The sequence below is a fragment of the Sphaeramia orbicularis genome, chromosome 4, assembly GCF_902148855.1.
Source record: "Sphaeramia orbicularis chromosome 4, fSphaOr1.1, whole genome shotgun sequence".
In the NCBI taxonomy this organism is placed as follows: Eukaryota; Metazoa; Chordata; class Actinopteri; order Kurtiformes; family Apogonidae; genus Sphaeramia; species Sphaeramia orbicularis.
The window spans coordinates 43,700,710-43,722,827 of NC_043960.1; the positions used below are offsets into that span (position 1 = coordinate 43,700,710).

A 22,118-nucleotide genomic window follows, 5' to 3' on the forward strand; every position below is an offset into this window, starting at 1 on the left:
ACCCCATTGTATGACCCCCCCTTCCCTCCCTGTTCTCCCCCTGCCCGCTCCCTCTTTTCCCTGTGGCCACAGCAGCAGCAGCTCCAGCACCTGTCTCACCACGCCCCTGGCATCCCCCTGACACCTCACCCATCAGGCCTGTCCCTGGGTGCGGGGGGCTCAGGGCTTCTGGCTCTGACTGGGGCTCTGGGAGTGTCAGCCCACCTCGCCTCCAAAGATGAACGCAATCATCTTGATCCAGAACATCTCAGAGGTAAGAACTGCAGAAATTTAATGCTTCATGTTTATATGTTCAACCCTGACATTGACCTAAATATAAGTTATGCTGAAAAATTACAAGTGTTGCCCATATTACATAATTTTGTAATTTTCAGGCAGTAGTAACCCAATATTTGTTACTAAAAATACTATGGGCCAAATCCACAATGACCTCTGCCAACCTATGCAGATATAATCACACTGTTTAAGTTTTACACCTGATTTGTCTTGTTTAGCATTTGCTATTTCTAGGCTTTTCTTAATGTTTCATCAGACAGATTTGTCCATAATGAAAACTGCAGAGAGCTAAAACACTCACCCGTACAGTATGTGTGTCAGAGATTCACACACAATCACAAACCAGCATTCTTTTATGTTATGTTTTTGGTGCTCTAGTATTTTACATGATAGTACATATAACAAATTAAAGACCCAAACATCAAAATCATCTACTGATGTAAAATGTTTAATACCTGTTGATCCACTAATCCCATCAATACATGTAAATTATTGGTGTAAAATGCAGTTTGTCATCTTTTCATGGTCATCATATTTGACCCATTTGGAAAATATATAGTAAGATATAGTAGATATAGTAATCCTCACCTTTACTCTGAACTGTCATGAACATCTATATGATTAGTAAATTAGATGTAGGAAAATACATGATTTTCACTGAAGAAAACACAAAATACATGAGATAATATTACAATAAATGGTGACAAATCAATTAAGGATTGTTAAATATAGAGAAAAATTCATTTTGGAACTGCCACAAATGTTAAACTGAGTCCTTATTGGTTAATGCTATTCAGGCACATTTGAACATGTTTCATTAAGGTCTAAATCTTAAAGTAATATCATTCAGTTGTCACTGAGTTTATCAAAGATTTGGTCCAACCATTAGTAGTTTTAGTTTTGTTTGGTGCTCACAGCTGGTAGCAGGGCATCTCCAAACTCCAAAAGAGGCCATGCGCATGTACACATGGCACAGCTGCAACAACTTTATTGATCCCAGATTACCAAGGATCTGGCTGTAATTAATGCTGTTTTCTGTTGCTGTTAGAATACAGATTACACTTTTATATGTGTAGCCAAAAAAAGCAGCTTTCAGCCCTGTGAGGAAAGTTTTATTTTTAAGAAGGCGAAAGTGTGAAAAGCCTCTGACCCTCCAGATCCCCCTCAATGTTTGACTGAAGATTTCACCTTTGAGATGATGATGATTAAACTTTAATTCAGTATCAGTTAAGCCTCGCAAAGTTGAGAATTTCAGGATGAAGAGAAAGGTAGAAAGAGGAGCGAGTGTCGGAGCAGTTATTACCAGCCTAGCTACATGTTGTAATTTGCACTAGTCTTATGTGAATTAGGTTTAGCAACAAAGCTTATTTGCATAGAAAGGAGCAGGTGTTGCGATGAATGCAAATTGTATGAATGAATATGTCCTTTTTCAATGAGTTTTGTGAATTACACACTAGCTTTGTGTCTCATTTAGAGGTCGCAAAAGCAGAGCAATATTTTGTGGATCTGACCCTATAATATGAATGTCATGTTCTTGTCAATGTGTTATGTTAAATTTAATTTCACCTAAATGTACATTGGATGGCAGCAGCATGTTCCTAGGGTTACTCTGATTTTGGAGCAGTTCAGTGTTAATGGGTAACATTTCAGAAGTCTAAACAGTGTCATCCTACTGCAGTGATGTTGGTTTTGTTTCAGGTAAGAAGAAATACTTTAGTACTGAGAATCAATTATGTCATAGAACATTTTGAGAAGATGTTTACCAAGTTCAGAACAGCTGGGTTAGAGTATTATCATCTGGAAAATCATCCAGAATGAAACCATTACACTGTTTTTAATTGAACTAAATGAATTCATTTTTCGTGCCCACCAAACAGCAGCAGAAGGAACCTCTGACTGCACAGTACAAGCGGATCATTTTATCACTTCAGAATATAGAAATTCCAAAGTAGTACTATACATCTTTTGTTGCAGGCAGCTTTTATGTAATTTTGTGCAGCAGATCACCTTTTGGACTGAATTTGAACTTGCTTGTTTAGATTGCTGTCATAATATGGACCAAAGTATGTATGACACTTTGAGTAAATGCAGGAGAAATGCTTTCTCCCAATGAACTTTCATTCACCCTGATAGAATATCTTATCTTTTGCACTCTGTTTCAGGCACCAAGCCAAGAGAGAATTTCTCATGAATAAACTGAGAGCTTGAAAGTAAAAAAAAAAGAGGAAGTGAGAGAAAGTCAAAAGGGAGAAAGAGAAAGAAAGATCAATGTGTTCATATTGGTGTGTTAAGCATCAGTGTGGGAGCTTATGTATGTCTGCAGCTCTCTGTGTTTCTCTTCTTACATACAAAGAAAGAATGAGTGAAAAGATAGTGAGCGCTGACAGAGGCAGCAGTGGAGGAAGACAGTGTGCTTTGTGTGGTTGGAGGGTAGAGTGGGAAAGATAGAGGAGGGAGAGGAGGCTGGAATCAGGCACAAAAGCAGGTCTGTATCTTTATTAGAGAGGAGCAGTTGTAGTTCGGCCTAACCTTGGCTGACTGGGGGACTGTGTTGTTATTATTATCAAGACTGACGTCAAACTTTCTCTCTTTTCCCCTTTTCTCCTCCACTGTGACTCTCTTTTTTTTCTCTCTCCTGTTCTCTTTCTTTCCCTTTCTCTGCCCGATCCCAGAGGGAGCACCCAGCAGGGTGAGTAGCTGTGTGTGTTTATGTGTGTACGTGGATATAAGTGTTGTGTACACCCACATTTCTGTGTGTGTGTGTGTGTGTGTGTGTGTGTGTGTGTGTGTGTGAGGGTGTGTGTGCGTGTGTGTGTGTGTGTGTGTGACAGTGATAAACTAAGGGAAATGGAGACATACTATAAAGTAGCCTCTGAAAAAGGCTGTGTATTTCTGGAGCACAGCCAAGAGCAGCACAGCTCTACACCAACACAATAGCTGCAGAGCGCTATCAACCTTGAGCTTCTCAAGGTTTTGACATCACACTAACATCTGAGCTCACAGCATTTCACTGTTATCTGGAAGAAAGGACAATTTGAGTAAATGGATGAACAAGCAATTGTTTGTTTATTGGCAACATAAATGTTCTGGTAATCTAGAAGACTTACAGAACAAGTGAAAGGATTAGAAGTCAGCTAATGGCAAACATTCCCCAAACACTCCAGTTAGCATGGTAAAACTGAGCAACTCTAACTCAACCACATAAGGGAATTAGGTAATCAACAGAAAAAAAAGAGCTATAGTTTATGAAAAAAAAAAAAAAAAAGACAGCGCAGATATTCAGTTAAAAGTTAACATTAAAGGTACAATTACCATCACTGCCAGTAATGGAACTGAGATTAAAGCCTCACATTTTTTTTGGTTTTGTCTTGTTTTTTGCATATGCCCATGCATGCTGCATCTCCAGAAGAAACTCAGTTGAGCAAGAATGACAGAATGTCGCAAACGTTTTCACAAATGTTCACTTGGACAGAAGGATTAACTAAAAGCATTCTTGTGGCCAAAGGTCAAGGTCACTGTTACCTTATATTTGTCCTTTCGAATGAATGCAGTATCTCAAAAACACGTTCAGGCAATTGTATTGTTATTATTATTATTATTATTATTATTATTATTATTATTATTATTATTATTATTATTATTATTGTTATTGTTATTATTATTATTATTATTAGCATTAGCATTAGCATTATTAGCATTATTATTATTAGCATTTTAATGTGTGGAAACATGCACCCATAGCTCTCAAAATACATTCCTCTTAAACTATGTGCTAATTTCCAAAACCAGTCATAGAAAAATTGTGTAAAAGGGATGAAGCAGGAGGCAGTGATTATATATATATTTTTTTTCCTTTTGGCATAGTCACGTTCTTTATACTTGTCTCAGGCTTCATCTACAATAATACATTTTCATTTTAAAATGCTATTTTAATGATCTACATCCACACAGTCACTTTAATAATTGTTTTATTCCAAACATTCAGCCATACCTGAAACACATAAAACCACAGAACCAATAACATGACTGTGAATGGAATCAGATGTATCATGATGAAAAGCTAAACTGAAGTTCACACCAGCTGATAAAAGCCAAAATTGCACATGTTAATATAACAGATGGTACTCGAGGGGGACATCTTGTTGTCTTCCCAAAAATTATCATGTGACAGGGTGCGCCAAATAAGAAGGCAGTGAATGTTGGTACGTGCATCATTGTTTCCAAAAGTCTCTGTTTTTGTCCATTCACATTACAACACAAACCCAGATTTTATAACCAAAACAGGGTCAGCAGTGTCTCTGAAATTGTTTTTTAGGGATCCTAGTGTGAAGTTATTAAAATTAAAATTAAAATATATTAATTTGAACATATCCTCAGTTTTTTTTTAATCCATCCTTGGAAATATTAATAAAAGTAATAAACATTTAAAAAGGAAACGTATACATGTTAATGTTCCCTCTCAGGTCTGCACATACTGGTGTATATCACCGTAGTTAAAAGTCTCTTTTAATGACCTGGAGAATTAATGCTAGTTAATTGGCTGATTGAAATTCAGTGGGCGTCTATAGCTTGTTCTGTTCTCTGTGGCTTTATGGAAACACTGTGAACATTTTCTTACTGTACTTGCTGCATTGGACAGCTGGCCTTCATCAGGATAAATGTTGATAAGGCACAGAGAGCAAAAAGAGGAGGAGGGCTAGAGGGAGATGAAGAGTGAAATTGAAAAAGAAAAAAAAAGAAAGAGACTAAAGAGGAGGGAAGAAGAAACAAGAAAGTAGGGAGGGAAAGGTTGTTAAAAAATAGCAGTGAAGTCTTTGTTGTGCCTTTTATTGCTGAATGAAAATGATTTAAGAGTGCTACTGACTTTAGTTGCACTCCCTCTTTCCATATCTGCAATGAAACCCTGAGCATAATTTAATTGTTAAACACAATGCTGATTGTTGAGCACCAGCAAAAATATTTCTCTCCTTAGCTGAGGTTAGTGTTGAACTTAGCCGAGCATGACGGCGGTGGAGGGAGGAGGTAAAGTGAGAGAGAGAGCGAGAGAGATGCATGTTAGTATATGTTGGCGCACCATTAAAACATCCTTTAGTTTAAAATGAAAGGGAGAAAGGGACATCAAGAGGAAGTCATGAAAGAAGAAAGAAGAAGAGAGGGAAGTTTGTTGAGCTGCACTGAGGTCCATTGTGTGGTTGGTCCTCTCCTCTGTCCAGCTCTCCTTCCTGTGGGCTCCTTCCTGTGTTCAAACCTCACTGTTTTTGTCCTCTCCACCCGCGGGACAAAGAATAACAAGTGGCCCTCACCAAACCTCTGGCCTCTGCACCAGCGCAAAACCACACAGTGCTTTGATTGGTTTTTCCCAGCACCAGACCGTGGCTGTATTAGTAAATATGCCTGCACAGCTTTATTGCCCATTAATGAGAGTCATATTTTACATGAAGACTGGTGTGTCGAGGGGAGAGCACTAATTAGCTTTATGGGCTGTCCTGTGAGCTTCTTTCTGTGTACGACTTAACCTGCGCTGCTTACGTCTGCGCTTCTTCTGTTTTTTGTTTTGTGACTTGTGTGTGTGTGTATGTGTGTGTGTAATGGATGGACTTTTCATTGTCTTTGCCAAGGAATAGGCTGCAGAGATGCTTCCCCAACTTTTATAATCTACTTATTTTGTTTATGTGGATGTTCATCTCTTTGTTTTAACTTGACTTCAGCATTTCCACTGATAAGGTTTCACCGTGGTACACCGCCGCAGCAAAATCCTTGCCACCACACCATACATTTGATACAAAAAAATCATCACTGACACATTAGACTTATTATGCATATGTATGATATATAATAGGCCTACTATTTCAATAAGAAGCCGCGTGCTCCATGCCACTGTACGATTTTTAACCCCATATTTTTTTTTACCCCCTAAGAATTATGCGCATGCTCGACGGTTTGGAGCATTCTTTTCAATGTAAACATCCGGTAGTGAAACCTGTTGTACTGAATTTACCCCGTTTACTTATCATTTACTATAGTAAAGTTTACTTTATTTGGATATTCAGAACTACACAGTGAATAGGGATAAAAATAATATGGGTGTAAAACCAGCATGCTGCATGATGTACCAAATTTACCCATGTTGTACACGTGCAAAAACACTGGAAGTACAAAAAATAACACGGGGGTAAAAATTGTACGTGACACCACACCTTTCTGAGGTAACCGGAAGATCAGAATGTGAAGGATTTTTTTCTACACTGAGTAGGCCTACTTATTGAATATGTAGGACAAAAACCGGCCAATCCGCACACACAGATTCCACAGGAAACACTGCTTGACTTTAACCTGGGAATCAAACCAGGTCAGTTTAGCGCTGCTCTGATTGGCTGTAGGTCTGCCCAATCGCATCCAAATGTATTTTGGCCTGAGCTTGTTTTTAACATGTCTTAGAAATCAAAACTGATCCGAGACTAGACCCAGACTAATTCTCATTTAAGAATTAGCCTGGCAGTATCACGCGACTTGACTTCAAACAGTTTAAACTGATGTATGGCCTCTTCCGTGTCTTTTTTCTTCAGAGTAAGTCAGTGTCATCAACAGACAGTCAGCCAAATGAGGAGCGCCAGGGCCCATCTGGAGGGTACACCTCCTCGCAAGGAGGAGCCGAGGCCAAGAGGAGGCGCTGTGATGACAAAGAACCTCTCCCACCACACTCTTATGTAAGCATTTACATTATTTATGTTCTGTCAATAGAATATTTTACAGGCAAACCCTTTTAGGATGGCTGTGAGAAAATGGTGTCATTTTAGCAGCATGTAATAGGATACAGCAACAAAAGATAAATATTAAAATTACAGCAAAATGTAACAAATATGAGGTGCCTGGGTGACTCACATGGTAGAGTGTGTATCATATGAGCAGAGGACTTATTACAGTGGGTTTGATTCTGGCCTGAAGCTATTTGCTGCATGTCGTTCCCATACTGTTTCTCTCTACTCTCCAATTCTAATTAAGTGAAAAAAAAAAAAAATTTGACCTTTAATTGTGTCTGTTGGAGAGCGTGTCCATGAATGTATTTTATGCATGTTGAATTCTTGCAATAAAAAATGTTTGTGAGAATGTCAAAATTTATCAAACTTCCTCAATTTCCACTTACTTGAGGTGGTTTTTGCCTTTTTGTTTTGTTGGAGTGATAATGCACATAATGGAAAGTTATCACATAGCAAGCATGACTGATCAGCTGTAGCATCTTCCTGGATGTTTTCATAAAGCAGGAAAACATAGCTGGTGGTAGCACAGGGCTCAAAATTAACTTTTTGACCTAGGAGCACTGTGCTCCTAACCCTAAAAAGTTAGGAGCACAGGCTAAAATCTAGGCGCACCACTATTATATAAAAAATTTGGAGAACAAGCAAAACTCTTGGCCATACCAAGTAATATTCCTATATGTATTTAAGCAATGTTAACAACCTAGAATAAAGTATTTGAATAGAGTATGAAAGAAAAAGCTTACATTGACACAGGTGCAAAACAATTGTCAATGTGTGGTATATACTTTAGTTGGTTCTTGGAGAAGAAAGATGAATCACACCATTATTTGCAACAACCAACTTTTTTATTTCATGGCCTAAAGGCCCTTAGTCACTGTGGTCTACACCACGCCTGAAGTCAGGCCTCCTTGACCTGGTGCCAGAGTGTAGGTACTTCCTGACCGCTGGCAGTGCATCGAAGTCATGCAGTGTTGGACCATCCGCAGAGATGCGCATGCGAGGGGGGCGGGGACTAGATTTTCCGCTTCAGTCAGCGGGGCGTGGAGCTTGTTTATTTTCAGCTGACGAGTTACTTCTGCAGCCATTATTCTAGGCGCACGTATTAATTTTTGCTCATTTTTTTATTGGCGCACCGTGCGATCATAATCTCAAAAACAGTCGCACTACCGAAATTCTCAGGCGCATGCAACCGTAATTCAGTCGCAGTCACGAGCCCTGTAGCAACAGGTAGTGTGGGCTGATGAGGAGACAAAATTATTCCTTGGTCTGAAAAAAAAAAAAAAATTAGAAAGAAAACATCAACACAATGCTCTACTTGTACTCTGTTTACTGTAGAATGCAGCCTGCGTATGACAATATTACACAACGTAGTTTAATTTTCATTTTCTTTTTTAGCAACTCTTTCACTACACTTGAAATTTTATGGAAGCACGGCTATTGTGTGGGACATTACAGGCCACACTGGTGTCAGGGCCCGCAGCCAATTAGAGTCGTGTTTGGTTTGGATGGGTCCAATAGGGATGAGGAGAGCGCCAGAGGCAATGTAACGCCAGAAGAAAGACAGCCAAGGCAGATAGCTGTAATGAATTAGATGGCTGTGTGTTTGCAGTCTGGAGGATTGATTGACACTGGGAGTCTGTCTGTGCATGACGGCCTCCAGCTAAATCAGTTTGGCATCAACAACAACAGTCCAAATCTCCCCATTAGTTCAGAGCGAGAACAAGCACAGATAGTTTCCACTTTCCTAATGTTTTTTTCTCTCTTCCTCTCTGTCGAGCCACATTACAGCCCCCATTTTTCTCTGTTTGCCTTTTTGCTCTTCCGTATCTCTCTCTGTCTCTTTATCGTCGCCTCTCATTTTTTCGTGCTTTTCACTCTCCCTCTCTGTCTTTTCTGTTTTCTTTTCATTTTGTTCCATCGCTCAACCCACCCCACTCCCCACCTTTTTTTTTTTTTTTTTTTTTTTTTTTTGCTTTTGCTGCTTTCCGTTGCTCTCACGCTGTCTGTTTCTGTATTTCTGTTCCAGGCGGGCTGTGCACATAGCCCTGTTTTGGCTTTGTATAATTAGGTACTGATGTCACTCCACACTGATGTCAATAGGAATATCAGGCCATGATCACATCAAAGCACCGTTGCCATGGCGACTAAGTGCCATCGTTCTCACCCTAGAAAAAGGGACAGAGAGAAAAAGAGCGAGTAGATGGCTAGACCAAGAGTGAAAATGTGTCATGGATGGAGGAAGAGTGTTTTGTGTGTCTGTGTGTGTGTGTGTGAGTGAGAGTGAGGGCTGGGGGCGGGGGGGGGGGTGTCGAAGCATGTTTATATGACGGACATGTTTGCTGAGTCTATGAGGTATATACTATCTGTGTTAAATGTTGTATGGTGGACAGATAACTGAAAGAAGCAGAGAGGCCAGGGTTATTGATATATTGATCTGTGTGTGCACTTGTGCTCTTTCAGTGTGTGTGAGTGTGAGTCTATCTATGTTATTATTGTCAAAATATACAGTGCTGTGTGAAAGTCCTAGGCCAACATTAGATTTGCTGGATTATCAAAGTTCTAAATGACCACACATGCATTTGTCAGTCTCAGTATAAAGATGCATTTTGAGTATATGTAAAGTATGAACAGCATTAAAAACAAAAGTTTCAGGAAAAAAACAGCTTCAGTAAAACAAAGTGGTCGTATTTAATATGACCTCCATTTGCGTTTAGCATATCTTTAACTCTTTTGTTCAGACAGTGTGAGATTTTTGGTTACCAGGTTCATTCAACACATGTCAGATGTTTCTAACTGGTTGTGCTGATTCTTCTCATGGGGTCAGAGGTCACACTAAATAATGACATTAACCTTTAAAACCCATTTAGGTAGTTTTTTGTGTGTCTTTTAAGGTTGTGCTCGTATTTCCAGTATTTTCTTGTTTAATCTAAAGAAAAGAGAATGAGAAATAAATATGTATGATCATTTCGACCTCTCAAATACAACAGATCTAGGCTTTTGCACGGTACTGTAAGTATCGTATCTCAGAGAAAGGCAGAAACATCTGCTGTTTTATTTTACTACATATTCAGATGTTTTTTTGTCTTTCTTTGTTCATCAGGACAGTGATGGAGAGAAGAGTGAAGACAACCTGGTTGTTGACGTCTCCAATGAAGTGAGTTTTCTATCTCTGCCATTTATTAAGTAGACCAATGACATGTACATGTGTCCTGGTACTGTCTCATGTGGACTCTAAAGCAAGGTGTGAACACATTGAAGACCCACTCAGACTTCAGCTGGATGGTGGTGTAGGAAACTGAGAGAAGAAACACTACAAATGCAGACTGGTAGACTTGAAATGAAACTTCGTACCATGTTTTAAGCCAACCATGAGCTTGTTTGTATGTAGAGCAGAAAAATGAGATCCAGTCAGAAGTGACCATTTGAGACACGTGGAGACGTATTTGAAGGTCAGGTGGGAATGGCTGCTCTTAGAACTGTCCAGTTGGACTCAATCACAAACAGTACATATTAATTTTAGGTGTGAATGACAGGTCAGTGATTAGGAGAATGTCTACCCCAGTTCATACTTCACCAGTTACATATGAGTAAATAGGAGATAACCAGGTCAGAGCAGGAGATTTAATGGAAAAAAAAAAATGCAAATCCGAAAGTACTGATGTCATGCTGGTCTTGAGAACATGTACAATAACTACTCATCTGACATGACTTAAATAAAAACTAGCTAGCTAATAAGTAGAGATGTTGTAAATTATATTATAACTTTAACCAAATAATAAATTATTGCATAAAAATAGCATCTCAAACACCTTCAGAGTTACCAATCATACTTTATTACTTAAATATTTGGATTTACATGACAGATAAACGATCTATACCAAGGGGAAGTCCTGTACTAGAATGCACTCATGCTTAGCAAAACAGATTAATGCTACATCTCATAACAGACCACTGTTTGTTAAAGGGTGATATTTTACTTTTTTTAAATGGAATTATGCATTTTAAAACATTTCCCTGTGGTCTACATAAACTGTAAATGCTGTGCTTGGGTCTGAAGTCTTCATTAATTTAACTCCACAGGTCCATGTTCAACCCTATTTCTGAGTAATGAAAGGTTGTTTTGAGCGCTGGCCCTTTAAATGCACATGACCCCACCCCCTCCAGGTTGTTGACGTGCTGCTCTGTCCCGTTCAGCCACTTGACTTCATTAATACAACCAACAACTGAACATTTAGTTAATCAGCTCGAAGCTTGGACATATTTTCAGTTTTCACTACAACTGCTGCTGCTGACAAACAGTTATGGCGTACTCAGAGAAATGTTCATCTGAAGTCTTGACCTTGTATGTGCAAATATTGTGACGTAACTAAAACGTAACAAATTAGGAAGGAATTAAAACAGGTTGTAGAAATCCACTTGATTTTTGGCAGAATGAATATAAAGATAGTTTTGCAGCACCTGGAGGGTTCAAATTCAAACTTTATGAACTATTAGGGTCCAAATACACAAATAAATTAATTAAAGGCTAATAAAAGTAGGTTTAACAAAATAAGGCCCCTTTAAAGTGGGAAGTTCATCGTTTACTCATCTGTATCTTGATATTATCGAATATAACATATATAATCTTCATGTGCTGCATCAGCTGATAGTTTACATCATAGCTCTGTTAGCTTAGCTCTGATGTAAGACAGGAAACAGCCACAGTAAAACCACCAATCATCTGTTTTCTGTACAGTTTGTGTTGTCCGTAACTGTACTAAACATCTACACAAATAGATCTGTTTATCCAAACAAAGTCAGACCTTTCGTAGTCTGAACCGTGGATCAACAAACAAGCAATTTAGCAAAGATGAGAATGTGACATAAAAACTTATATACCTTCATAAACCTCATTATCAATCTCATCCGTGTAGAAGAAACGCTGCAATTTCACCATCAAACTCCATTCTTTTAATTTGGAGCTGTTGTCCAGGGGTGAAAACAACATCGCTTTTAGCTTTTATCACTTTATCACTTTATCACTTTCTTTGACTCTAAAGTTGTTCATAAGGATTTTGGCATTAGTTTTTTGTGAGATTGGCAGCGTGACTCACTACTCCCTCTAGTGGTCATATAAGGTAAGGTAAGGTAAGGTAAGGTGAGGTAAGATAAGACTTTACTGATCCCACCATGGGACATTTCACAGTTAACAGCAGCAACAAGCAAGTGCAGAGAAAAGGACAGGAAGAAAAAACCACAAACAAGTAAAAAATGAAATATAAAGTGAAAAAATGAGAAATGTGGTATTTATATAAATATAAAATTCCAATCCAACTTTATTTGTAAAGCACTTTGAAACAACCACAGTGGACCAAAGTGCTGTACAGAGGAAAAAAAAAAAAAATGACGGCGTAAAATACAAGAATTGATTAAAAATAAATAAATAAATAAATAAAAATACAGAAGACTAGATAAAACCAGAATAAAAGAATAAAATACAAGAAGAGATTGAAAACATAAAAAGCTGTACAATTAAAAACAACAACAAATAAGAACTTATAAAATTAAAAGTTAAATATTATTTACGTGTTTACATTCAAAGATGCGTCAGCCTGTTGCTGTGAACAAACTCAGTTCTTATCTGTACAATACAACACACTGACATGATGACATCTGTGTACGTCTTTTTATTTGAAACACTTTAAAGTTGTTTTTGAGTCTTTTAAAGCAGAAATACTTCATAGAAATCCTTAAAATATAATGCTGTTTCTTGTTATCATTCAACAAGTGGTTATAAACTCACATATGTAACCAATTTGTTCTCAAATAAATCATACAGCCAAGTAAAAGAATTTCGACCATTAAACCATTTCCTGATCTGAAACTACTTAATGTCTGTGTTTTTCTCCTGAGCTCTTCAAAATATTCCACCTTCACCACCAGTGTTTACTCATAGTTTTCCTCCAGCTCTCCTCTATGGAAAAAAAAGTGTTTCAGTCACTAAAGTCACACTTCAGTCTCCCACACACACACACACACACACACACCTCACAGCTACGTCCTTGTGTAAAACCTGTACGTTGCTGTCCTAGAAAATACCTTTGATTTCCTTATGAAAGCCACAACTTACAAGCAGCCTTTATCCTACAGTGGTTCTCACGCACCCACACATGAATAAAGCATGAAGCTGATGTTCGGAGGGGCTGGTGTCACTTATGGGAATAACTATAGATGTACTTGTCACAGCAGGAACCACCCTCCGTCCTCTCTGTAACCCTGTCTGGATGGATTTCGACGCTCTTGCTGGTTCATTTTCATTTAAGTTTGTCTTGCCTTTTTATGGGAAGCTAAGTCTATTTTTTCTCTCAACTGCTTTTTGACCAATCCAACACATTTTTCTAGGCTGATGTGTTGAAATTACTTTTCTTTGCTGAATTTATTTGGCATGATTACTTGAAAAACAGACAAAATTGTTTCAGATTCTTTTCTCCATCTAAATAATTCAGCCTTACTTTCCCAACCTCGTGTTTTACTGTGCATTTTTTGTTTGTTTTTGCTTGCTTAATGTGGTGTTTTTTTTAATTTTTTGTAACCTTGGGCTTTGTGCGTTTGAGTAGTGCATGTCAAATGTGCAACAAATAAGTCAGCAGCTCTGTTGGTAATTCAGCTTTGTGCTGCAGTTTGCTTGTAAGTAGGAAGAGCTACTATGTAAGCTCATTATCAGCCACCACTGTGTTGTCTCCCTGTGAACCACATCTGTCCACACACATACACACACCCACAAATACGTAGATTCTACCATCTTTTTTTTTTTTGTTTGATTTTTCTGTGTAATGTTTATCTTTCCGACCTCTTGAAACATTTTTCTGTTCTCCTTTTTTCTTTCTCTTCGTTCTCGCTCCTCTCCGCCGACCTCACCTCCTCCTTTTCTCTCATTAGATAAGTCTGCAGTCTGCTTCTTTTAATATATGCAAAGCCGTTTATGCCTCTGGAATATTTTAGTTCTTTAAATACTTCGTGCAGTGTACCAAAATATGTTTTATCTAAGCCCTCAGTATTTTGATACTGCTACAAAAGCCCAAGGAGTCTCATGTGTGATTTGGAAAACTGGTACAACAGTGAGAAAAAGAGGAAAAAAAATATGACAAATATGGATAATGGCAGAAAAAGGGAGGTTCTCTGGTGAGTAGTGTGTGTGTATCTGTGTGTGTCTTTGTGACTTTCAAGCGGGGAATCCCTAACTTTTTCTGTTTGATATCCTAAAATTGAGTGTCATATCTCCTCTGGGTCCACATATACAGAAGTACGTCATCATGAGTTGCCATAATGTTTATGTTTTTTACTGATTCCTCCACCATCTGTATCCAAATAATATGACATTGGCCAAGTTGTGCTCGCTAGGCAATAACACAAACAGTACAATCTGACAGTCACTTTTTCATATTATGATTTTTTTTTGTCTTGTTGTGTTTCTTTGTGTCTTTAAAGTCTTAAGTTTTGCCTTTTTTGCATCGTTTTCATCGTCTTACCTTTTTATCTTGTTACAGCTTTTTGTCTTATTACATAGTTTTTGTCACATTGGATTGTTTTTCATCTGGTTTTGTTGGTTTTTTTGTGTCTTTTACGTTGTTTTTGCCTTTTTACATCCTTTACGCCATTTTGTCATATTAAGTTAATTCTCTGTTTGTTGCGTTATGTTGTTTTGTCTTGTTAAATGGTTATGTTTTGTCGTATCACGTTGTATTCATCTTGTTCCATTGTTTTGTCGTATGTCTTTTATTCTGTTTTTGTCCTGGTATAGTTTGAGCTTTTTACCTAATTTTGTCTTGTTACGTTTTTTTTTTTCTTGTTACGCCTTTTTTTTTCTTTCTTTAAGTTGTTTTCATCTTTTTACATTATTTTCGTCTTGTCACATTGTACTCATACTTGCACGTAATTTTGGCCCATTATGTTGTCACATCATTTCATCTTGTTTTATGATTTTCACCTTCTTACTTCACTTTATCTTTTTAATATTTATTATGTATCATTACATTATTTTATCATGTTACATCATTTGTAGAATTCTCGTCTTGTGGCTTTTACATGTTTGTTTTTTTCTTGTCTTGGTGAGGTCATCCTTTTAACCCTATAACGCCAAACGTATCATATTTGATACATGAGTTTTGAACCCCTCTATATGATCGGTGCGATTTTTTTTTTTTCTTGAAAACCTGATGTACACAATTAGATACATGCAATACACAGATAATCCACCAAGGGGGAGGAATTTGTTGACCAATGGCCTTTCCAGTGACACTACAAGATTGTCATTAATGAGGAAGGAGAAAAGAACGTTGCCAATTCTGAAAAGGAGCTTACCAATTTGTTAGACATGTTGTGTTCAAAAATAATAATATGTTGAGCAACTGAGAGCCGATGTATCACAACTATAATACAACATTTAAACGTATACATGGGAAATTCTGTCAGTGATTTAATGGTTTAGGCTTTACAGGTTAAAAATTCTTCTATACAACTGTATTTGTTATGTTTTCTTTATAGAGAATGGAATATGTACAGTGTGTTGAGTGTACATGCCAGTCAGTATCCGTGTGTGGTGTGTGTGTGTGTGTGTGTGTGTGTGTGTGTGTGTGTGTGTGTGGTGGTGGTGTGTGTGTGTGCAGTTCTGTCTGAGTGTGTATTTGTATATGTACAGGGTGGGGAAGCAAATTTACAATGAACTTTAGTTGTTTTTCTCAGCAGGCACTAAGTCAATTGTTTGAAACCAAACATATATTGATGTCATAATCATACCTAACACTATTATCCATACCTTTTCACAAACTTTTCCCCATATGAGTAATCAGGAAAGCAAACGTCAAGAGTGTGTGATTTGCTGAATGCACTCGTCACACCAAAGAAGATTTCAAAAATAGTTGGAGTGTCCATAAAGACTGTTATAATGGAAAGAAGAGAATGACTATGAGCAAAACTATTACGAGAAAGTCTGGAAGATACTATTAAAGAAGAATGGGAGAAAGTTGTCACCCCATAATTTGAGGAACACTCGCTGCAAGTTTCAGGAAGCGTGTGAAGGCAGTTATTGAGAAGAAGGAGGACACAGAATAAAAACATTTTCTATTATTGTCAATTTTCTTGTGGCAAATAAATTCTCATGACTTTCAATAAACTAATTGGTCATACACTGTCTTTCAATCCCTGCCTCAAAATATTGTAAATTTTGCTTCCCCACCCTGTACAGTACCTCACTATAAATGGTGTGTGGTCTGTTTGAAGAGATGATTGCGTGTCTGTGTGTGTGTGTGGGTGTGTGTGTGTGTGTGTGTGTCTGTGTGTGTGTGTGTACATATATAAGCACTAAAATGTCTGTGCTGATCACTGTGACCCAGTGAGAAGTGCTTACCTGCAGCACTCTGTTCTGGGGGAGGCGGTGTTGGCTCAACACTGGAACAGACGCTGGGGCTTCGGTGATGAAAGCAGCATGTAACAGCAGCATTATCTCCCAGTCCATGCACTATAGTACTAGACAGTCTCTAATGTTTCATGCAGTGTACCGTGGGCTCTGAGCCCTGAGTCCCTTTACGAATCACGAATCACACTGCACTGGGACACCAGAGGTCATGTTGTACCCATTTATAGTGGAATGTGCTGCTTTTTCCTGTAACTGAGTGTATCTTAAAAACTCTGATACTCCTGCTAGTCTTCAGCACACACCTTCAGCATGTTTCATGAAAGCCTTTTCCATCTGCTGGTACACACAAGAGGCACAGAGTGTTTCTAAAAGGAGCAACAGCAGTTTTTTTTCAACTTTTTTTTTTTTTGGCTAAACAGAAGATGAAGATAAATTTAAAAAGCTCAGCTGTTAACATGAGGAGTCAACATAAGTAGCTCAAAGGACACTCAAATTTCCATGGTGATTCACCAAAATAAAAAGGCATTTATACTGCAATAGTTCTTGAAAATTAAAAGACAGAAAAGGAGGAAAAGAAAAGAGAAGCCATTCCAAGGACAAGGATGAAGATCACATTATGTCAAAGTGATAAGATAAGATAAGACTTTATTTATCCCACTGTGGGGAAATTTCACAGTTAACAGCAGTAACATACAACAAGTAAATACAGAGAAAAGACAGGAAGAAAAAACACAAACAAGTGGAAAAAATTAAAAAATAAGAAAATAAGAATTTGTATTTATATAAATATTTATATAAATATAGAATTAGAATTAAAGTTAATGAAATGCAGTGAAATGGACTTGGACTTGAATCCAGAATCTTGAGGCCAAAGACTAGTATTACATAAACAAAATGTCTTCCCCGGCTGAATAGATAAACTCTGAGTGGAAGTGGAAATGCATTTTTAATTTCCTTCCGTCATTTAGGAGCCTAACAGTCCTGCGGGCAGCCCTCCTCACTCCCCACACGGGAACGGGTTAGGACCGGGCCCCCACCCTTCGGAAAGAGCTACCGGGCTCCTCGGGTGCAGGAGAGGCCCCTTCAACCCCCAACCCCCGCAGCCCGACTCCAGGGAAGGCCAAGGACCCTGCACAGGTAAGATAATGCACATGAGGGGGGGTACCCTGACTCAGACCACCAGGGCTCTGTCTGCGTTTCCATTCCCTTAATATATTACTGTACATTTAACAGCTTTAATAAGCCTGAAGAGTTGAGCCCATTTCTTTAATAATAAAAACTTATTCTTCTCTCTTCATTCCCTGAGGGTGGACCTGGTACACATTATGCTTTCATTTATGGTCTTACACAAAGACAATGAAAAGATCACTGTTAAACCATGTTGAACCTTTACATGGATGGACAGTTTAGAAAGTTTACTGAAAGCACAGCACAGTGTTTTTATACCCCCGCCCACCCCATACCAGGAATACATATATACACCAGGAATATTTATATACCAAGAATACATATATATCCCCGGAATACATATATACCAGGTATAAATAAATATTTTGTCCAACCGATTTCGCTGGCATATTCACCCGATTTCTTTCTCAAATTTCACTTATATGTTTTTTACGTGTGCCTTTTTCTCAATTTTTGCATTTTTTTAAAAACGTTTTTGAAAAGACTTAATGTAAGTACTCAGATTTAATCCCTGGGTAGGTAGGGTATCAGTGAGCAGGAGGGGTAAAGTGTTGTGTGACCGGGCAGGGGTATTAGTAAACTCTGCCTACTTTTTCACTTGTTTGTATAATTTGTGTTCAGAATAAACATTTAGACGAACATTTGTCTCTACATTAGGGATATATAAAGAGCATTTAATTTCACTAAAACAGATTTTTCAAAATGCTTTCCGTAGTTTTTTAAAGCTGTTTTTGTGCATCTGTGTGGACAATGACAGACAGATAGGTTATAGTTTGGAATTTTTGAGGTATCGTATTACTGGCAGTAGAATGTGTTCATCATAGACATATTTAGGAGACAGACACATGTACCAGTGTTTCTGTCTACGTCTAAGTCTGCGTATATGAGTGGAAACTCAAAAACAACCGAACACTTTTATCTTGGTGTATAACTGTCATTGCTGCTCAACTCAGGACAGATTAAACGGTCTGTGAGTGGTGTCATCATGTTTGTTTCATTCCTTTAGGTAAAGAGAGGAAGATATCCTTTGGTCTTAGTGTAGATGGGGTATATTCTAAATACTAGGCTGTGGATTTATTGACATGCTTTTGTACTGGTGACATGGAGACAAATTAGTTTCTTTTTTTGAAATATTAAAGTGACTGCTTCCTTCCAGCAGGTCGTTCATTACTACCGGTAAATCAAACTACATTACAGACCAGCCAGGCCTCATTTCTATGTCAATTCTCCTGTGACTTCTCTGCAATGGATAAGTCTCAGTCTCCGTTGTCTAAGTCTGGCACCCCGTCCCCGTCGCACCGTGAGGCTCTTACCCCAGGTGCCCCAGGAGCTCCTGGCCCCAGCACCTCCTGCCTTCGCCTGGTCAGCAAAGCAGCCTCGGCTGCAGACCCACTGGGTGACGCTCCCTCCTATAAGAAAAGTTTAGGCTTAGAAACTTCAACTGGAGATGCAGTTGCTACTGACAGTCACTGCACAACAATCTTTATTTTATTTATCTTCATTTAAGTCAAAAACTCATTTCATTAATCAGTTTTCATGCTGAGTGAAAGTCTGTTAAAAGGACACATTTTTATCACATACATGTGCAACTGTAAGAGCTTCGAAACGTGTTTTGTGAGCAGTTACAGTTACAATCCCAAATCAGAACAGTTGCTGCAGTATGAAACATGCTAATTAAAAATAGAGCAGTCATAGTAAAATATGCTTTCACTTGTATTTTTTTGTAAATAATGAACGCAATATAGTTCATTTTTGTCTGGTTGACTTCCTCTCATTTGTAAATGCATCCATTCCTGCAGCTGCAGTACTGACTCGTCCCCAGTAGAGAATCTGTGGAACATACTGAAACACAACATCCAATCACTGTTTTCTGTTTTAAACATACTCTCCAACTATTCCAAACCTTTTCTGATTTGGGATTCTAAGCGAGAACATGAAGATGTTATATAAGGAGTATAAGGTGTAATTTTGATATCTTTAAGTTCTGCTAAAGAGTCCAATAAAATAAATACTGCTTTTAAATTATTTCATGTACATGTAACTACATGTTACTTGTACATGAAACAGGTCATGTACAGGTCAAAGTGTTGCTTGAATTCCACTGTTAGAACATTGACAGGATTTGCATCCAGTCTTCCTCTGTCCTTCATGCCACTGATCCTGTTGAACCTCGGTTTGTTCATTTCCTTATTCATTCATTAGTGTGACCCTGTCATCATACAGTATAGACTGATTCAGACGTAGCACTGACCAGAAACAGACATTTGTCAAGAAGACTCAGAGTTTTGAACATTTATTAGAACGATATTCCCTTAACTCCCTTGACTTCAGTGCTGTCAGTGTACTTTCATTCCCTCTGTGGACCAGAGGTGCAGACTCTGGTCTGTTTTACAACTAGATCAAAGTTAGTGAAAGAACACCCTTCCATTCTTCTGTGCCCCTCTGTAACTGTGTTTGTGCAGTGTACTCTGTGTTGTTCCTCCTCTACTTTCTTACCATCCATCAATCCCTCCGTCCTCTTTCCCTCTTCTCCCAGCTCTCCGCAGTCCCATGTCTGTGCCCCCCGGTTCATACCCGGCTCATTTTGGCGTGGTCCCACGCAGGACTGAATGGGGAACTTGCCAGTCCAGGAGGTTTCGGTGGCGCTCTGACTCTCTCCCCACAAATCAGTGCAGCAGCCAGCGCCTATTCCCGAAGCCCCATGGTGAGTAGAAAGGCTGCTGAGGTATGATTTATAGTTTGGAATAGATCTGACTGTTATCACAGCGTCCACAACTACATGCATGTGTGAGCCATTATCAGGCCGTGTTCAGTCATTACATGTTCAGTCAAAGTTTAATTTGCATTCTTTAATTCACTTTTGATGGAAAAAATGTCACAGAGAAAAGCAACTGAAATGGTTTATGTGGAACATGTAATTGTTTTTTTTTTGAGGTTAAAATGATCAGTGTCTCCTCAGTCTGATTCATGGTTCCCTCACCATCACTCTCCACCGTTATAAACCACAAACACTAGTCAGTCACAGTTGTTCTGATTTCCAGTAGTCCACAAAGCTCCATATGCGCCTCCATTTTTGAGGTTGCACATATGAGCCTACACAGCCTTAAGACAGGATGTTCACCACAGCGACCCCTTCGCCACCTTGTCATCAGTCTGGGGAAAAGCACTTATACATGACTACATAACACTTATACATGACTTATTACTGTCATCACACGGGCCAGCACACTTCTAACAGAACAAACTCTATTTCTGTTAGTATTCTGCCTTATTGCTTTTTGTTTCACCTTTTAAACTAATGTTAAATAGAGCATTTGTGGAGTTCTAAAGTTCCAGTCACACTGCTGCCTGCCAATATTTCCAGCTCAGATCTGCTATTTCGTTTTTGTTTGTTTGGCTGTTCACCTTATTTTTTTCTCATGTTTCTGTGTGAACAGGTCATGTCCCTGATCTCACCAACTTTCATTAAACACTGGTTTTATTAGTGTTGAGATGGTTTCCTGTAGTAAATCTACTAGTACACACTGTGAACATGCTCTGTGTGCAGTAAAATGTCCCTATTAGTGTTTTGCTCTTACATCTTTTTATTTTACTGCTGTATGGGTTTCATATTGCACTCATTTGAACTGCACTATTGTATTTGATTAACTCCCTCCTTTGTAGAGATGTGATGAATCTCAATCTACGGTGATGTAAAAGTCACATAAATTCTGTTACATTGCAAAAGATCAGATCTGTATGATTTATAACCACATATGTGGATGTGAGCCACATTAGAAATGATGATACCGTGTGATTTGTGCTATTCATAGAGTCATGAAAAATGTCAGTGAAAATATCTGATCTGGACATCTTTTTCCTGCAGTGTGAATTCCACCTAATGGTCTTTTTGATGTCTCATCCCCACCAGGTGGCATATGACTCCCGGTCTCACCTGAGGGCCCCTGGGCTGTCCTCCTCTCTATCAGGTTCTTCTGGTGGCAAGCCGTAAGTTGTTTTTTGGGGGTTTTTTTTGTAAATGCAGTTCCTACTTTAGCATGCATACAATGTGAGTGCAGGCAGTGTAGAATATGTGTCATCAATTAATGTGAACATATGCAAGAATGGTACACTTTTAGGATTTTTACACTTCATTAGCCTCATAGCAAAATTGCCTAACTCATACACTATATGGACAAAAGTATTGGGACACGTTGAATTCAGGTGTTTCTTTTCTAATAGGGGTCTGGGATACAAAACAATAATGACAAATGTCATTATATAGTTAAGTTTTCAGCGGGGTTTGTCTGCTTGTCAGTTTGTCTGTTAGCAAGATAACTCTAATTTTCAGGAAATATTGATACTGGCAAAAGGAACAAATGATAAAATTTTGGTGGTGATAAATATATTGATTATTAATATTGATTTTATATCTCAAATCCTCATGAACAGGACATCTTACAGCTGTAGCCATGATGTGGTCAAGTATTTTTGTCCATATAGTTTATAAACATCAATTTTCC

The 22,118-nt window shown here is 38.4% G+C and overlaps 1 pseudogene; it reads left to right on the forward strand.

The window, feature by feature from the left end:
• The window catches only part of LOC115417585 (transducin-like enhancer protein 4), a 139,878-nt pseudogene that overhangs the window by 106,772 nt on the left and 10,988 nt on the right, over positions 1 to 22,118 (forward strand).